Here is a 17,223-nt window from a genome sequence, read left to right on the forward strand (position 1 = left end):
GAGTGAGAGTCCAGGAGATCCTAGAGAAAGTAAAAGAGAACCTGCCTGCCTCTAAATCGGTGTAATTCACATGATCAGGGAGCCAGAAGAAGTTAAAAATTACATTAGTTTAGATTCACCACTGAATTTGGCCCAGAGTATCCAGCTCATATTTCTCAGGAATCAAAGTGCAGAGAAATAGGTAAATATTTTTCTTCTCTGTGAGCCGGTCTGTATCAAAAATGTGACTGACCGAAATGCTTTAGAACGTGGATGGAATAGATAACTAGACTGACCCTCATGATGGCACATCATTTTATCAGGTTGTTGCTATGTAAACATTCAGCTGCAGTGTTTACACTGAGTCTATATATAGCAAAAGAGGGATAAAAAGAGCAACCATGATGTATATCTGTTGCCATTTTCAGAATGACCACACTGTGTCCCCACAGCACTGCGCTGCATTACTTATATCTACCAATGAAAGGATTCTCACTTGTAACACATCTTGATACGCATAAACATAAACCCTTACAGCATTGATCTGACTCGTAGGTATGTGTGTAGAGCTAGCTGGAAAATAGTTGTGACCTCAGTCTTCAACCAAACCAAACAAAGGTTCAGGCACTGTGGTGATAACACCGATGGTTAGAACCAGAGCATTTCAGGCCTGGAGTTTGAAATGATGATGTATATCATTATGAAATAGCACTCCTTTTTATGCATAGCTCTCACAGCATTTCACAAAGAAGGTATGTGTCATTATCTCCATTTTACAAATGGGAAAACTGAAGCGCAGAGCAATTTGCGAAAGGCTTCCCAGCCGGCCAGTAGTAGAGCTGAGACTAGAGCACTAGTCCAATCTTTCGTCCCCTGGCCCATATTGCCCACTTAGAAATAAGATGATATTATGATTATGTTTCTGTGTCCTTGCGTCTTTCAGGGTAAATTCTACCTGCCTGTCTGCCTGGGACAGTGGTGTGAATCAATTCAATCTCTCTCTTTCTCACAGAGACTTATTTGCTCTTCCTTTCTTTGTGCAATTTTCTTAATCTCAAATGCCATCCATCATGGTTACAGGGCGAGCTACACCTTTGGCCCCTTTCCGGGTTTCTCTGTGTTCACCCCCACAGGTATCAGTCCTCATGCTCTTACCTTTCTTAGGGAGGAATACAATAATTCTCCCACTCTTAGATTAGTCCCTGGGCTACAGCACCCAGTGCACCAACCATGATTACTCAGCAGGCCTGACAGGGGTTGACATCTGCAAGCCTTGAGAGTTGGAGATCAGTGCTTAATATTGGTGACCAGACAGTTTTTCCTCAAACCAATACATTGTTTAACCTTAACAACGGGAACAAAGCAAAACATAAGAGAAAAAGGATTTTAAAGCAATAAAAGAGCTCATGCATGTATCTAAGTTTACCAGCCCCCTGGAAGCTTAGGGAGACTTGACTTCCTCAAACCCTCTACCGGCTGTCTGTGTCAGTCTATCCCCATGAACAGCGCTCTGACAGCTATGAGACGTCGGGACAGGAGAGTGCCTTTTTAACTGGATAGTGTCCTTTTGATCTGTTGGCTCCTGGCACAACAACTCTTATAACTTGGCTGGAGCTTGGAAGCAGCATCTGCTCAGCTACTAGCTCTGGCACTGTCCCTGAATGATCCTCCCCATTCCCCAACATGTGAACTGAAAATTGCTATCCTGGAGCCATTGTGTTGCCTTCCTGCTAGTTTCCTAACAGCCCTGGTATTATACTAAACCAACATATTCCTGCAGTGAGCATTCCAATAGCCCAATACAGCCATACAATAACTATCCCAGTAACCAGTTCACATACAGCATTTGTAAATTACAGATCAGCTCCAGATCTTTCCCCGTGTGGAATGAAGCTTAGACCACCAACCGCATTTTTACATCTTGTCCTGTAAGCCACTGCAAAGCCATCAGATGGCAGTGACTTCTGGTTAGATGCGACTTTGGGCAAGTTTTGACCAGGTGAAATAAAAATAAAAGGTGTGCTCTCTCCATGAGCAACCCAGTTTGCTGATGAAGTATAATAACCTGAACCACCTGTCAGTAGCAGGGTTTGAAGCCAACATCAGAGAGCAGAACTCTATCACTAAACAGAGGAAGTAACTCCATTAGCTGGTAGCAGTAGCAGGCCTTTATCCTCTGTGGGGACTGGCTACTAGAAGGGAATGTAACACATTTTAAAAGCATGTTGTATCATGACTCACCCATACAGGCTGTTTATATCTACCTGTTGTTACTCAATTGCTGCTCTCCACGTCTTTTAAAACATCCTTAGAAAATGCACCATTTCCATCCAAACCCCTTACAGTTTGGGGGTAGGAAGGGACTCTCCATCTGAGTTACCAAGAGATGGCAGTCAACATCCTGACCTGTAAACATAGAGGGTCCCAAATTACACTATTCAGATCTGTTTCCAAATGTCAAATACCTCCCAGTGGGGAGGTGTTCAGATCTGGGGTGTTGATTTCTCCATTATACCGATAGCAGTCAGCTGCAACATTTTGTTCTAGATTCTGATTCCAAATTTGGGGGTGTTTGGATCCAGTACAACTAAATAAAAAAAGTAAAAGCTATAAAGTGGCAGGTCTAATAAGGATTGCAAATTTCTGTACAGCTACACAGGGTGTTGCCAGTCTGCCTAGTAGCTGGGAGAGAATTCTTGTGTGTCACTCTTCTTGAAGTCTCATAAAAACTGGGAATTTTGGAGACGTCTCACTGCAATAAGACAGTGAGTCAGGGCATAGAGAGGTGCCACATATACAGAAGAATAGTGTAGCACTTCTTATTCCACTTTCTTATTTTGGAGTTTTTCAGGAGTAGATGATGAGTAAAATTCATACCTGGCTCTCCAATCCTTTACCCTGCATTCTTCCTGATGGTGCCACTTTCCATGGCCTCCTTTAAAAAGTATGAAGATCTGAGCTATGTGAATCAATCAGAAGCGTCCACCTTGTCATATTTTCAAATATCAGTGTATGGGGGTTCGACCTCAGTTACAATGAGCAGTTCAAGGCAAAATCCTAGCCCTCGTTAGGTCTATTTTATGCTACTACAGCTGTAAAAGGGACTGAAAGTTTCCCTAAGCAGACTATGAAGATTCTCCTGGTGTGGGAGAACCCTGAGCTGGCACGGAGCTCTATTTCACCCCTCCTTTCCCAGCACCAGCACAGAGGGGTGTACTGGAAGCATATGATCAGTGCATGCTACACTCCAGCAATGCCCAGCAAGCATAGCAGCCTTTAGCAGACTGTTTCAAGCCAAAATGTTTTAAGAGCAACTCTGGGGCCGAACCAGCCCCAGGCTCAGATGGGGCAGGATGGTAGTGTGTGCTTAAGTCTCATTTACTTCAGTGCCTGTCCTAAATGGGGATGCTCTGCTGAATCCAGGTCTAAACAGCAATGTATTAAGCGCCACAATTTAAGCAGAACAAAGGACTAGAAGAATAATACGTATGTTTAAGGAGGCTAAGTTAATGTTGCTGTTGGAAACTTGACTTGGGCATTTCTTGACTTTTGGGGTCAATTTTTTTTTAAAACAGCCTCCAATTTTACACCCTCAGTGTAGGCACAAATGACAGGAATTAGCTGTCTAATGGCTAGCAGTCAGGAATTTGGACATCTAACACCAGCCCTGCACACTGTTCCATGCCAACAGAGCCCCACGTGCGTCCGTGCAGGTGTAGGAAGCCTCACAGAACAGGTTACAGGATAGGAGCCCTAAAGCCTATCATGTGATTGTGCCTGTCAGTGCTATACATTGGCACTTTTACTGTAGTCCTGTTCAGAAAAGTGTGATTGGAATTTCTTTTTTCAAGGTTCGTGTCGGGGGGGGGAGAGGGGGGGAGTGTGGTTTTCTCCACTCTCCTATAATGAAAAAGTAGCTGTCACGCACGCACACATGTTAACTTTCAGGCAAAAACCAGGCATGGAAAATTTCATCTCCAAAGGTGAATGTTTTGGAAAGTTAGGAGTGTGTAGAAGCAAGGGGCTGTAATGGAAACTGTTCCTGCTGCACTATGCACATACTTGTGTTACCATACTGGATTCTCTCTCCACAATAGTGTGTGTTTTAAGGAAAGCCAGCATTGTAACACACACTGCCCCATAGTCAAATAAAGCCAAGAACAAACTGACCAAAATTCAGTTTTATTCCAAGAAACATAGTTGAGGTGAAGTTGTGTGGAATGGAGGATGAGGTTAAGGGAACACAAAGACATAGGAATTTGCACAGTTTGGGGCATTTAAAGTAAATATCTTTCCCTTTGCATCTGGTACAGATTGGAGTTTGACATGCAGCAACAGTAGGTAAACTGTGCCAATACAGTGGTCATGCTTAAAAATATTTCATTTGCCCTAGAAAAGTAAACATCATTTCTCCAGTATGTGTGCATCTTCAAGGTAAGCCTAGGGCAGGGGTGTCAAACATCCGGCCTGTGGGACGGATCCGGCCCACCAACCTTTTTGGTCCGGCCCCTGGTGGCAGTGCGTGCTGCCACGCTATCTCACAGCGTTGTACTCTCTAGCAGCGTTGCACGCTGCCGTCAGAGAGTACAACGCCACGAGATGTCACAACGCCACGAGATGTCACAGCGTTGCGTGCTGCCGCCCGAGAGTACAACGCCATGAAATGTCGCAGCGTCGTGCTCTGCCACAAGATCTGTGTACTCACGAGACACAGCGCTCCAAAACTGCCTAGTATTTCAATTTATGGTATGTATGGCCTACTTGAAGTATATTTCATTCAAATCTGGCCCACCATAGCAGATGAGTTTGACACCCCTGGTCTAGGGAGTGCTGCAAATACTAAGGACTTGTCTATACAGTGGGGCAGAGTGCTCTGTTGGGGTGTGATTTCTGAAGCACACTAAGGAGTTGCACTTCAGATGGTCCACATAGACCCTGCTGGTGAACTTTAACATAGTACTATTTGAAACTGTACTATGTGAAAGTGTGCTGCTGGAGAACCATTAGTGGACTCCATCAAGATCTACATTGTAGACTCTACATGGACCAGTTAATGCGCAATACATTAGTGCACTTTAGAGATCATATCTCCATAGAATATGTTACCCTACCATGTAGACAAGGCCTAAAATAAAGTTACCCCATAGTCTAAGACAAGTTTGGAAAAAACAAGAATGGCTACTGTACGTTGTGAATTGGGATATCTTTGAACCAAAGTCCTCAATGCTACATACATGGGTGGCACTTCCAATGGAAGTTGTTAGATAGTGAGAAGATTGGTCCAAAGTTTATTGTGTTCTGTCTTTCTATCAAGATCTCTCTCTCTCACTGTCAGCAATCAATTTGTTAGTCTTTGTTTTAAAATCAGACTCAATGCACTCTTTTAATGTTGCCTTCCCCCTATGCTATTCCTCCACTGGGGTTAGCAAAAGAGGATCGGAAATTCAGATCCTATTTACAGCATTTAGGGGCACAATTGAGCTCAGTAGTTGTCTCCTTGTTCCCCTGGACTGAATGCTTATGCTCAGAAGCTGATTATGCTCAGCTAAGCACCCATGAATTGCCTCATGAGCAACAGCTGAAGAGATGCCCAGAGTTAGTGCTTATCTCTTTGGGTTTACACTTGGAATAGTGACATGCTATATGGTGGAAGTGAGAATGGTGATCACATTTGGCACACAACTCCCTAAAAGTTTGCATTGATGGGCAAAATGAATGAATGTTTTCCCATTTGCCAGAAGTTGGAAAAACTGTGAGGCAAAAGGCCCTGATAGAAATCAGGAGATCTTGGGAAATTTTAGCTTTTATTCAAAATGTCCACCTTCTACCATTGTAGTCAGTGAGAGGGAAGTCATAGACTGCTATCAGGCAAGATGGCCATCACGTCCCTACCTCCCTGCATTTGGAAGTGAGGCTGCCCCTTGTACAAATGGCCATCACTTTCCACTGTTTCCTATGAAAATGAAGCCAGGATGCCATTAGTGAAGCTGACCAGACCCTTTGTACTATGGCTAGGAACCTGGACTGCAAACTATAAGGGAACAGGAAAATATAGGGAACAGGAGGGTGAATGAGGAAGTGCAGGGAAATAGGCATGGCAAAGAGGGAATGTGATGGGAAGAGACAAAGGAGAAAGGAGGGAAAATATGGGTGTTTCATGTTTCTGTGTGCATATTTCAGGCTGAATTTTGTACTTGTCATCATGACACACAAATGAACTGGCAAGCTTATCACTAAAGGCTCAAAAATCAGAAGATAGATGAAGAACAGTGGTTTGTTTTTTTTAATTTAATGATTTTTAAGACAATATCATTGTTTTAAGGGTCCAACTCATGATTATTGAACACTTTGAATTGGCAAGAATTTGGCTCAGCTTGGTTCAACATTGAATTGTGTCTACCTGATCTGCCATTTGCCTCATGGGAATTGTAGGTCGGATACCTCATACGCTCATCCTCCTCTATAGATTGGGTTCCCTGCCCAGACCTTTACCTCCCATGATGCACCAGGGCCATGCGACTGCCATGACACACCACAGTAGTTCAAACACAGGGGAGACCATGGTGCATCACGAGAGACTACAACTCCCAGTGAGGCAGTGTGGCAGCTTAGACAGACACAGATTACTGCCAAACTGACCCAAAGCAAAAATGTTTCAAATCAGTTCAACAAACTGAAATGTTTTTATTTGGAATGACCTAACCCAATAAAAAAATTCAGCCAAATGTAAGTTTTCCAGTAGAAAATCCTCATTGTATGGAAACTATACTTTCCTTCAAAAAAACACTCAAATGGAAAATTCCCAACCGGCTCTATTATTTAGCAAATAACATAATTCCTTATCGAGCAGACATACAGAGAGTCACCTTATCACATATGCACAGCCTAAACTGTGGGACAAACATTCATAGCCTCACAGTCTGCCACTCTTTTACTTTACCATAGGGATAGGAACCCACTTTTCACTACCTGTGTTCACAGTGTCTGAAGGTGGTTTCTCGATGCTACTGCAATACATATTATGAGCCACTGCACTTCACAGCGAGGCCTTCCCAAAAGAGGTGATTAAATCAGACTGCTCGAGCCAACTCCAGGAGAGTTATAAGCCTTCCTCATTAAGCTGTTGGGCAGAGACCCCAGCAGGAGGCATGAACGTGAAGACATTTATGAAATTACACACTGGTTTCCATCTTGATGAAGACATTTATCCGGAATTGTTCTCCAGTTTCTTCCCCTTCACTCCTCTTACATGTAGTGCATTAAGGCAAGGCACGCTGAGAGACAATGAACTAGCTTTGGCCCTCTACTGTGATTTGGATATCAAACGGCTGGGTCCTTATTTTGGAGCAATCCTCCCAGCCTCGGTCAACAGAGGAGGTCAACAGATGAGGGAGGATTGCTCATAAATACTGTGTAGACATACCCTTGTAATACACAGCACAGCCACTCCCCACCCGCTTGCTCTGAGTGACCAGGAATTGCTGTCTTGCCATCTTCCCTTTACAGTCAACCTGCCAGTACAGATTGGACAGCTGCCAGAGGGTGAACTCTACTGACTACATTCAACACAGCAACTGGTTCCAGTGCGAAGTCCCCACCTGTTACTTTCATACTTGGAGAAGAGAGGTTTACGCCACTGCACTCAGCCTTTGCTCTCACTGATTAGCAATCTCTTTTGTATTAGACTTGAGAGAATATGGTTTGGGATTAATTTGATGAGTTTTATGGTCAATGATTCCGATAAGAATATTTTGCTATTTTCAGCTCATGTTAATTTCACTCTGCTGAAATCTGTATGAAATTGTTTTGCTAAATATTTCCTATGGACGTGGGCTTTCCTGTGGTCCATCCCCTCTACCCACCACACCATCTTCATCTGATAGCTTCACTGGGGACATCATATAGCTCTCTTCAGGTTGGAAGGTGCCCTGATTAAATTCCTGTTTCAGGGGGAGTGTAGAATTGCACAGGCTGGCTGTAAGATGCAGAGAATTAAAAGGATGGTAGCAGATTCAATCAAGTCCCCAACACAGCAACCCCCTAAACTAAATGCCATTGGATTCTTCAGTTCACCACACCATCTTCACCAGTCGCTTCCAGACAAACTTATAGAGACAATGAAACTCAGGGGAATCCCCAAACCAGCAAACCTATTGCTGAGTGCTGGGAATATGGTAATGGCTTCTTCATTATCCTGGGAATCCCTGACAGCCACACTCTCTAAGACACTTAAAACCCTTTTCACCCTTTGAACCAGAGCAGATGGAGCATTCATTTGTTTTATATTGTCTTCAACCCATGTTTCCCAGTCTGTTCCACAGACCCGCAAGACAGGCTATTTAGGAAGGCTCAATGTTGCTAATGATCTGCTGAGAGTATGTCTATGCCGCAATCAGAGGTGCCACTGCAGCTTGTTTAGACATACTGGAGCTAGCAAGCACCAGTAACATTAGCAGTGAAGCTGCGGTAGCACGGACTTCCGCACAGGCTGTACAAGCTTGCCCAGGACCCTGGGTACTTCCTCTGGTGGCTAGCCCACACTCATGTCTATGCTGCTGCAGCTTCACTGCTGTCTGTAAACAGGCTAGTTAAACAAGAACTAGCTCAGGTATATCTCCAGGTGCTGCTGTCACACCTCCAACTGCACTGCAGGTTTACTCTGCGGCTGTCTGCCCCCTTTTCACGTACTAAACAGCCCAGTTGCTGCTAAACCCAAGAAGTGCCACCACTCCTCTGATAGATAAGTAAAGCTCATAGAGCATTAGATTCAGAATGAACTAAGAACAGAAAGAGAGGGATGGAATGTATTGCCCCAGGAATATTTGAAGGAGACTATTTTTAGTCTAAGTTTAGTCTATATCAATCTTATACAAGGAAACATAAGCCCTAACAGTACAATGAATGTGCTTTTACTACATCGGAAAATAAAAACATAGGTCCCAGTTTGGTCACAAATGTCTAAATCTAGGAAGCACCAGAAGAAGGTACTATGCAGGGTAAGAAAAGGCAGTGGAAGTAGGGCAAAAGAAGCAATGCACCGTATGTCTGAATACTAAACAGAACTACTGTTTGTCTACATGGTTTGAGTATCTTAGCTTTTAACACAGCTCCTGCTGTAGCACATGTGGCTTTGCTGTCCTTATTTACAATTCAATACATCTCCTGATGTGGGAGCTACAATAATCATAGTTTATCTGCTTGCTTCTCATTATTTTTATTAGGCTTACCATGACTCTACAGCTGGCATTATTTAAAATATGTTTTCCAAAGCACTGCAACATCTGGGTCAGTTCATTGCTGTGTTTCTAATCATCCCATTTTTCTCTGCATCTACATGAGTAGAATTATATGTGGTGCTCTTTAGATGGGCTTCTTTTACACAAGCCATAAAAAACTTTTAAACTAAGGACAATATTTGGCTTAGAGTGACATTCTTAAAAATGATTGTGTAGCTCTGTATTCCGATTAAGCAATTCCTTATAAAATACTATAAACTCACTGTAATTTAATTTTTTTTTTAAATTGTAGGCATAGTATTAGGTTCACATTTCTTTAGTAAAACTGAATGGCTTGCAGATGTAATTTGATTACAAGAGTCAATATCAGGTCACATGATTAAAAAAATTAAGTTTCCCAGTTTCTAATTTGCTGTGTTAAAACAACATTAGAAAAGACTTAAGGTCTGAAATATTTGACTGTTGTTCAGCTCTCCCTGCCTTGTTACTTCTTATAACTCCTAATGGAAAACTCTTTGACTGGAATTTCTCATGATGACTAAGTATTTAGGTTTCCACCTACAACTTTTGTTCAGCCTTATTCTACCTATTCCCATCTTGGACTATGGAGAATTTATAAGGATTGCTTGCGAAAAGCAAATATTGAAGGCATGTCAATTAGTTTGAACTCCAGTTTGAACAAAGTTTGAACTCCATAGACAAGTAATGATTTGTATAAGAATATTATCTTAATAAGATAAATAGACATTGAGTTCCATCAGTCAGACGATTGTAGGTCAATCACATCTGACACAGCATGGCATGTCTAATGAGACCCCACTGTTTTATCCAGTGAAAAATGTAAAAAATATTTTCCTAAGAAAAAGAATTGTAGCTTGGCTCAGCCCTATTGAAAGTGTGGTTTAGAACTCTTGTGTGGGAATGAGGTGGTCCTAAATTACTCAGGTGTTTAGTAATGGCAGATGGAGCCTTTGACCATTAGGACACCCGTCCAGATCTGTCCCATGTCATTACTGAAAGTCATTACCCTCAAAATGAGTTGAAAGATCAGCTGATAGCATTCAAAGGATCCAGGAGTGTGAGGCTCTGCTACTTACATGCTGTGTAACTTTGAGCAAACCCCTTACTTTCTCTGGGCCTCACTTTACTCATTACTGATGCGGGAAAGATAACACTGTACCTACTTCACAGGGATGACGTGAGGCTTTATTAATTAATGTTTGTGAAGTACTTTGGGATCCTTCTACAAAAGGCACTAGAGCTGGGGAAGTTTTATTACTACTACTAAACAGATACACCTGTCCCCCTCAAACAATCACCACCAGAGGCACTCGAATTAGTAGTCTCAGTAGGGAGGTCAAGGATTAAATGGGCCTAGAAAATGAGCTACTCTTGTACCCCAGGTCAGGGCTCAGACTGAGTGGAGTGACAAAGTGGGTGAGATAATATCTTGTACTGGGCCAGTTTCTTCCGGTGAGACACACAAGCTTCTGTGCTTCTTCAGGTCTGTGTAAGCTTGAAAGCTTGTCTATCTCACCAACGGAAATTGGTCCAATAAAAGATATTACCTCATCCACCTTGTCACTCCAACATCCTGGGACCAATATGTCTACAACAACACTGCGTACATATTGAAGTAGCTTTTTCACTGACACATCCTGGCCAGCCTCTCTCAGATCACCTACAATCCCCCTACCCTTTCTGCCAGCAACACTTTTTTAACTGATCAGGGTCTTTTGATCTCAGACATAGCCTTAGGAAGAGCAAAACATTCTAGTCTTGATGGAGTTAGCTAGGTAAACTGTCCCACTAGCTTTTGGCCCTACCATTGTTATCTAAACTCCTTTGCAGCTGGGTACCTTGGAGGTTGTCTTGTCTGTGTCCCTGTTTTACCTTTCCTGCTTGGTTCTGTACCACCCCCTTCATACTTTGATTTAGCTGCATGCATTCAGCCAGGCAACACAAAACTGAACAGGGAAACTAAATTACACACCATTCATAAAATAATGCTACATTTTCCCAGTTCGTCACACGGGGGAACTAAACAGTGAATCAGGAACATAGCTATAACGTAATAAATGTAATCATTTGAGCGAGGCCTACAATGAGATTCTAACTGCTATTCCCCCTCATGCCAAAGCCATGGTGCAAGAATTTTGCATGTAAGTGGTTGTGTTTGTCCTGCTTTCTCTTCCACTAGTACTAGTTCTAAATGTACTTCCTGTACAAGAACAGGGTGATATCTTCAGTCAGCATACATCCTGTATCAAACCCAGACTGGTAGAGGATCTTGCTTTTAACTCCAGCCCACTATGTGCTACCCTGACTACTGCGCTACTAAATGGCAGAATGACTGAAGGAAGCAGCTGTAGCAGTCATTGCACCAACAGTGGGTTTTCAGTAGGGGACTGCTACGTTGGAAAAGAATGACTAGGACACTGAATTCTTTCCTGAGTTGGAGGTTGTGGGCCAGATTTTCTGTTATGTCACAGCCCCTTTACATATATACATGGCAAAATCTATTTAGCTGTCTGCATTGCACACAACAGAACCTCCTGACATAAGGGGCTCCCCAAAGGGAGGAAGATGGAGGTGGTCCATGAGGGGGGGATTCAGGCTATTTTCAGCTGCTTGAACAACCCCTAGTTGTCTGTTGCAGTTGATCGTAAATTAAAGTAGCCTTGAGGTTGCTATAAAACTTACACCAAGGGGAGGACAGGTTTTTGCAGGGGGCTGAGAACAGGTGAAGCACAAAGGTGGCTTTAAAGTTACTTCTCAACCTGACTCAGACCCGCCCCTCTTCCCGCACCAAGCAGAGCTCAGCCAGAGCAAACAGACTCTTTATGTTTTTCCTTTTACAGTTTGATTACATACCACACCGGAAAATTCAGAAGTTCTTAGCACAGCCTGCAGACGGAGTGTGACGCGTACCTTGTCGCAGTTGTTGATACAGCTAGTCAGATTGCACTGATTCTAGACGACACTTCTCCTCTTCACTGGAGCCACTGCAGCAACACCACACAGTACAGCTGTCCTCAGAACTACCCAGCCCCTGTCAGCCCCTGACCAAAGGAGGTACAAGCCACTTCTTCTGCGCTTGTGTCAGCATCAGGTTTACAAGTTCTTTTTTGCCCCAAAGTAGCTATTAGAGACTTCTCTTTAACGTAAACATAGCTGGAGTAGTTCTGTAGTTTGGAATTTAATTATTTATTGTAAAGAATGCACTTTTCATGATAGTGGGAACGTCTTAAACATTTTTAAACGATAGTCATGTCAAGGAATATCTGCCCCTTACCTGTTAGCCTAAACATCTGCAGTGATCAGAAACCAGTCCATTTCTTTTTTGTGCCCAGTCTCCTTGAGAATTGCTTGGTATTGCTAAACTTTGCATGGTGTCTGTTTTTATTATTTCAACAAATGCCAACTAATTGGTTCCTCATTCTATTTGACCAGCTGTTTCACATAATCTGTCATTACATCTGGTATTAAAAATCTCCCAGGAGGAACACAATAACTAGAATTTGTTGGAGCAACAGTAATTCATGGAATATGGTCAGCATGCAAAAATCCACATTTTTTAAAATGTGAACATCATAATATCAATCCTATTGTGACTAATACAGCAGGTTCCTGTAATATCCTTAAAAACCCTTATTAAATTAAGTTTAAGTATCTTTGGAGTCCACTGTATTAAATGCAAAGGTTATGTGTTATTGAGAGTCCTGGCAAGTGCTAGGAACTTCAAAGGACAATATTGAACAGTGGGCCAGCCAAGAATGAAATTTTGCACAAACAGCATCAAATTGTTTGCCTGAGGAATCTCTAGGGGGAAATGAATGCAAACTCCCACCTCCGCTTATGCTAAAACCTATCCTTTAAAAGCCACACCCTGAGGAAAGGACCATTGTCTCCTGCTTACCTTCTTCTGGAATCTGAAGTTCAAAGGCCCAAGATGTATGAAGGAAAGGCTAACCCATTCATGGGTGTGTTCTGAGCTCATGTGGTTATGAACTTGTAATCATGGGTGCCGAGCGAACCTCCCATTATGGGAGGCTAGCCCATGGCCCCACCTCTTCTGCCTGAGGACATGCCCTTCCCACCACCTCCCTCACCACCACTGCCTGGAGCTCCCCCATACTGCAGCTGGAGCCCAGCCCCACCCCAGAGCCGGGCCGTCCAGAGATGGCAGCCCCAGCTGCACGTGGCCCCAGCCACCCCAAGTCCCAGCACCAGCCAGGCAGCTTGAGCCATACATGGCCCTGGCTGCCCCAGAGCACCAGCTGGGTGGTCCCAACTTCCCCTGGCTATGCAGCCTCAGCGACCGCCAGTGGCCCCAGCTGTGCCCAGCCCTGCCCAGGTGGCCTCAGTGCCTGCCAGTGGCCCCAGACACCCCAGAACACCAGCTGCATGCAGCCCCAGCCACCCCAAATCACTGCCAGGCGGCCCCAGCGCCCTCCAGCAGCCCCGGAGCACCAGCCAGGCGGCCTGAACCAAGGGCTGACTCACCCCTCTCCAGCCCCCACCTTGTTCAGGGGAAGCTGAGTGGGCGGGAAGCTGCTGCTGCAGCACCTGGGGCAGACGCAGCAGGAGGGGGTGGGGCCACGCCTAGCTGTTTGGGAAGGCTAAGCCTTTCCCCGCCTACAATACCCAGCGCCCATGCTTGTAATGGCAGAAAAACACTTTTGTGGTCTTTGAAGGATTGACTTCTACCAGACTCTTCCTTAGCATGTGTGTAAATTTTAATTGTTTTTGAAAGGTTTTCTCTGTAATTCTTTCACCGTAAGAATAAAGGTGCTTGCTTAGAAAGAGCTGTAACTTGGGGGCAATTATGCTGTTTACTTGCTTTTCAGAGTGTATGAAGGGCAGATGAAGGCCTGTTTAGGCAACCTCGTTTTTTAGGAATAACAGTGTAGGCAGGGAACTGTAAAAACTCTGGTTAGGAGGGAGAGAGGGTCACCACCCAGGACAGGTGACACCTAGGAGCCAGACGTCTAGAAGTGAGTGCTCTTGGTGGCCATGGAGGGAGAATACAGGTGCAGTTGCACTGAACTGTGACACCTGCCATGAAGGATGAAATGATCCTGTCATTCTTGCCCATTTCAGTCGCATGTAATTTCTCCCAAAATAACCTTTCAGCCTGGAACTTCTCAAGCTCAGTCTTAGTCCAGAGTTGAATTTGTTTCCTTTTGAAACGGAAGAAAATGCATTCAGATACTGCTAAACAATTAACAGTTAACAATCTATTAAGAAAGTTACTCAGATGCTTCCTGAACTTGGATAACTCAAGAAACATTTTGCGTAAAGCTTCACATTGGGCTTGCATATATGAGGCAAACACGTGTTTGTCTTGAGGGAGGAAATTTGATTATAAATGTTCAAACCCTTTCTACTGGACAGCTTGCAACTCCCCTGGTTGGTTTAACACACTCCAAGTGTAATGTTCCACATGTCTTTAGATGTGGTTGCAGTAACAGTCTCAGAGCTGCTGGTTATTGAGGTTGATTCTACAGTCAGGTGAGGTGTAATCTGGAATACATTTGATGGAAAAAAAATATATGCGCATGCAGAGGGAGCCTAAACATTTTCCTTACAGTGGGTCTTTTAGCTTTGCAACACGTCACCTACACAACAGCTTTATACAAATATTTTAGATAATAGCATAAAATTCCAAACCTGAGAGACAGATTTGTAAATCTATTCTGGGCTTCATATATTAAGGGTTTTGCAATAATTTGCAATTGGAGAGGCAGCAACTGGATGCTTTGTAGAGTACAGGCCAGATCCTCAGCTGGTGTAAATCAGCATGACACTATTGATTTAATCATAGAATATTTAAGGCCAGACTGGACCACCACATCATCTAGTCTGACCTCCTATACAACACAGGCCACTAATCCCACCTGGCATGCCACACCAAGCCCAACAATCAGAATTAGACCAAAGTATTTAAGCCCTCAGAAGACTAACCTATTATGTGCCACAGGTAGACAACTGGAAAGGTTGCACCAATGCCCAAGGCCCTTGAAATGTCAGGGAACCGAATCATTACAAGCATAGGCGCTGGGTATTGTAAGCGTGGAAAGGCTTAGTCTTCCCAAACAGCCAGGCATGGCCCTGCCCCCTCCTGCTGCATCTGCCCCAGGTGCTGCAGCGGCAGCTTCCCGCCACTCAGCCTCCCCTGAACAAGGCGGGGATGGAAGATCTCGAAAGAAACAGCCTGAGGAGGCGCACATGGAGCTGATTCTGGAACCTGAGCCAGAGGCGTAGAAGGAACATATATGAGCCACAAGGGTGACATAAGCAGCTCTACGTGCCCTCTCTGAGAGCATGGGATGAAACTAGAGACAGGAGGGTGCATTTCAGGGGCAGGAGAAGGTGTAGCCCAAGCACTTAGTGCTGTGGAGATTCTGTACTGCTGTGTATCCCAGAGGCAGTCGGGTCAGACAGGCTGACATAAACTAGAGCAGCTCACTGGCTGTTTTAAGTTATGCCGGGGAAAGTGGCAGCAGTTCAGGATCTGAGTCGCACGAATGTGGCATATAGCTACCTGTGACCCATCTCTTCCTGGACTGCACCTTCTGAAGGGACACAACCCAGAACTGGCTCTGTTTTAAGTGCAGCAAACTGCTGCTTAGAGATCTTGAACAGAACGACAACTGACAGAACAAGGCCTTTGTTTTAGCTTCTTAGCAGTAGAGAGCCCGGCTGACTTTTGATGCAGAGATCCCTGGTTCATTTGGAGTGACTTGCTCTAGGGTGATCAGATAGCAAATGTGAAAATCAGGAGAGGGGGTGGGAGGGTAATAGGCACCTATGTAAGAAAAAGCCCTGAATCTCGGGACTGTCCCTATAAAATCGGGGCATCTGGTCACCCTAGACTGCTCACAAATAAAATATATTGCCTCTTGCCATTAAAGAACATGTTTTTTGCTCTATTCCTGGAACTGCAGCAGATTTCCTGTGTGGTTTTGGGCAAATCACCTAGGCCAAAATGTTCTAACCTGGGTGCTCAGCACTTTGAAACCCAGATTGAAACGTCTCACACTTGTACTTGGACCACAGCTGAATGAGGGTTTTGTCTGCGAAAGGACTGCAGGGTTTGGCACTTCATAATTCTTTCTCCCCGCCTCCCCCCCCAAGACATAAGCCCATGTTATAGACCAATAGCGAGAAAATATGTAATTTAAGCCCTTTATAAATGTGAAATTGCAAGACAGGAATCTGAAACCGCTAATTTCAAATTTTATTTTCATTCCCTATTTTAAATAACTTGTCAAAACAAACAAATACCTCCTAGGCTGAGCCCTTATCTGGCAATTTTTAGTCCTGAGTGGATTTTTACAGCCAAGTTATAATTCCCTAAAGGGACTTATAACAGAAACAATAATACAGACTTATTTTTAGTGGCATGAATGACACCACAAAAGAAATACTTTGAATGTGCAGATACTGCATAATATTTAAATAGCAAATTCCTTTCTATTTTTACTGGCAGATTCCTGAAGTATAGATGGGTAATTGCAGAAGTGGAACTTTGATTATAATACCCAGAGGATGGACAGAGGATATTGGCTTCTATATCCTGTTTTCACATACAACTATGATGCCATGAAGAAGGAATACAGTGACTAAGCCAAAACCCCCATTAAGATACACACAATAAACCTCACTCGTTATGAGCTCCCCATATCATGCATTTCAGGCTTAGTTATGACCACGACACTCATCCTGAGGAACAGTGGTTCTTTGCAACATGCATTAGGTCAATTGAATAAGCAATTAAAGGCAGGTATGGAAGCAGGTAAAGCATCTAAACATACTGGCAAAGTGAATTAAAAATCCAAAGGTTTCTTAAACCAAATACTGTCTTTTTCAGAGCAGCAAAATCAGTAATGTGTTCCAACTCAGCCATGAAAGTCACCGCAGTTGTGCAATCGTGTTGAGACTGTGGCCATAGGAAATGTTCTCCAGCAAAGTTAACATGAATTGGAAGAAATATTGAAAATTC

At 43.7% G+C, this 17,223-nt stretch overlaps 1 long non-coding RNA gene across 2 annotated transcripts in view; it reads right to left on the reverse strand.

Moving 5' to 3' along the window:
- The window catches only part of LOC137164700 (uncharacterized), a 44,584-nt gene that overhangs the window by 17,371 nt on the left and 9,990 nt on the right, over positions 1 to 17,223 (reverse strand). Inside the window, exon 1 of one of the 2 annotated variants that reach the window (XR_010923165.1) lies at positions 13,135 to 13,236. The exons of the other annotated variant lie outside the window; for it this stretch is intronic. This is a non-coding gene — a long non-coding RNA (uncharacterized lncRNA). Of the gene's footprint in view, positions 1 to 13,134; positions 13,237 to 17,223 lie in introns of those variants that run through there. 2 annotated transcript variants of the gene reach the window in all.

This window comes from Emydura macquarii, unplaced genomic scaffold (assembly GCF_026122565.2).
Source record: "Emydura macquarii macquarii isolate MOO-44397 ecotype Brisbane River unplaced genomic scaffold, CSIRO-AGI_Emac_v2 contig_2681, whole genome shotgun sequence".
Classification (NCBI taxonomy): Eukaryota; Metazoa; Chordata; order Testudines; family Chelidae; genus Emydura; species Emydura macquarii.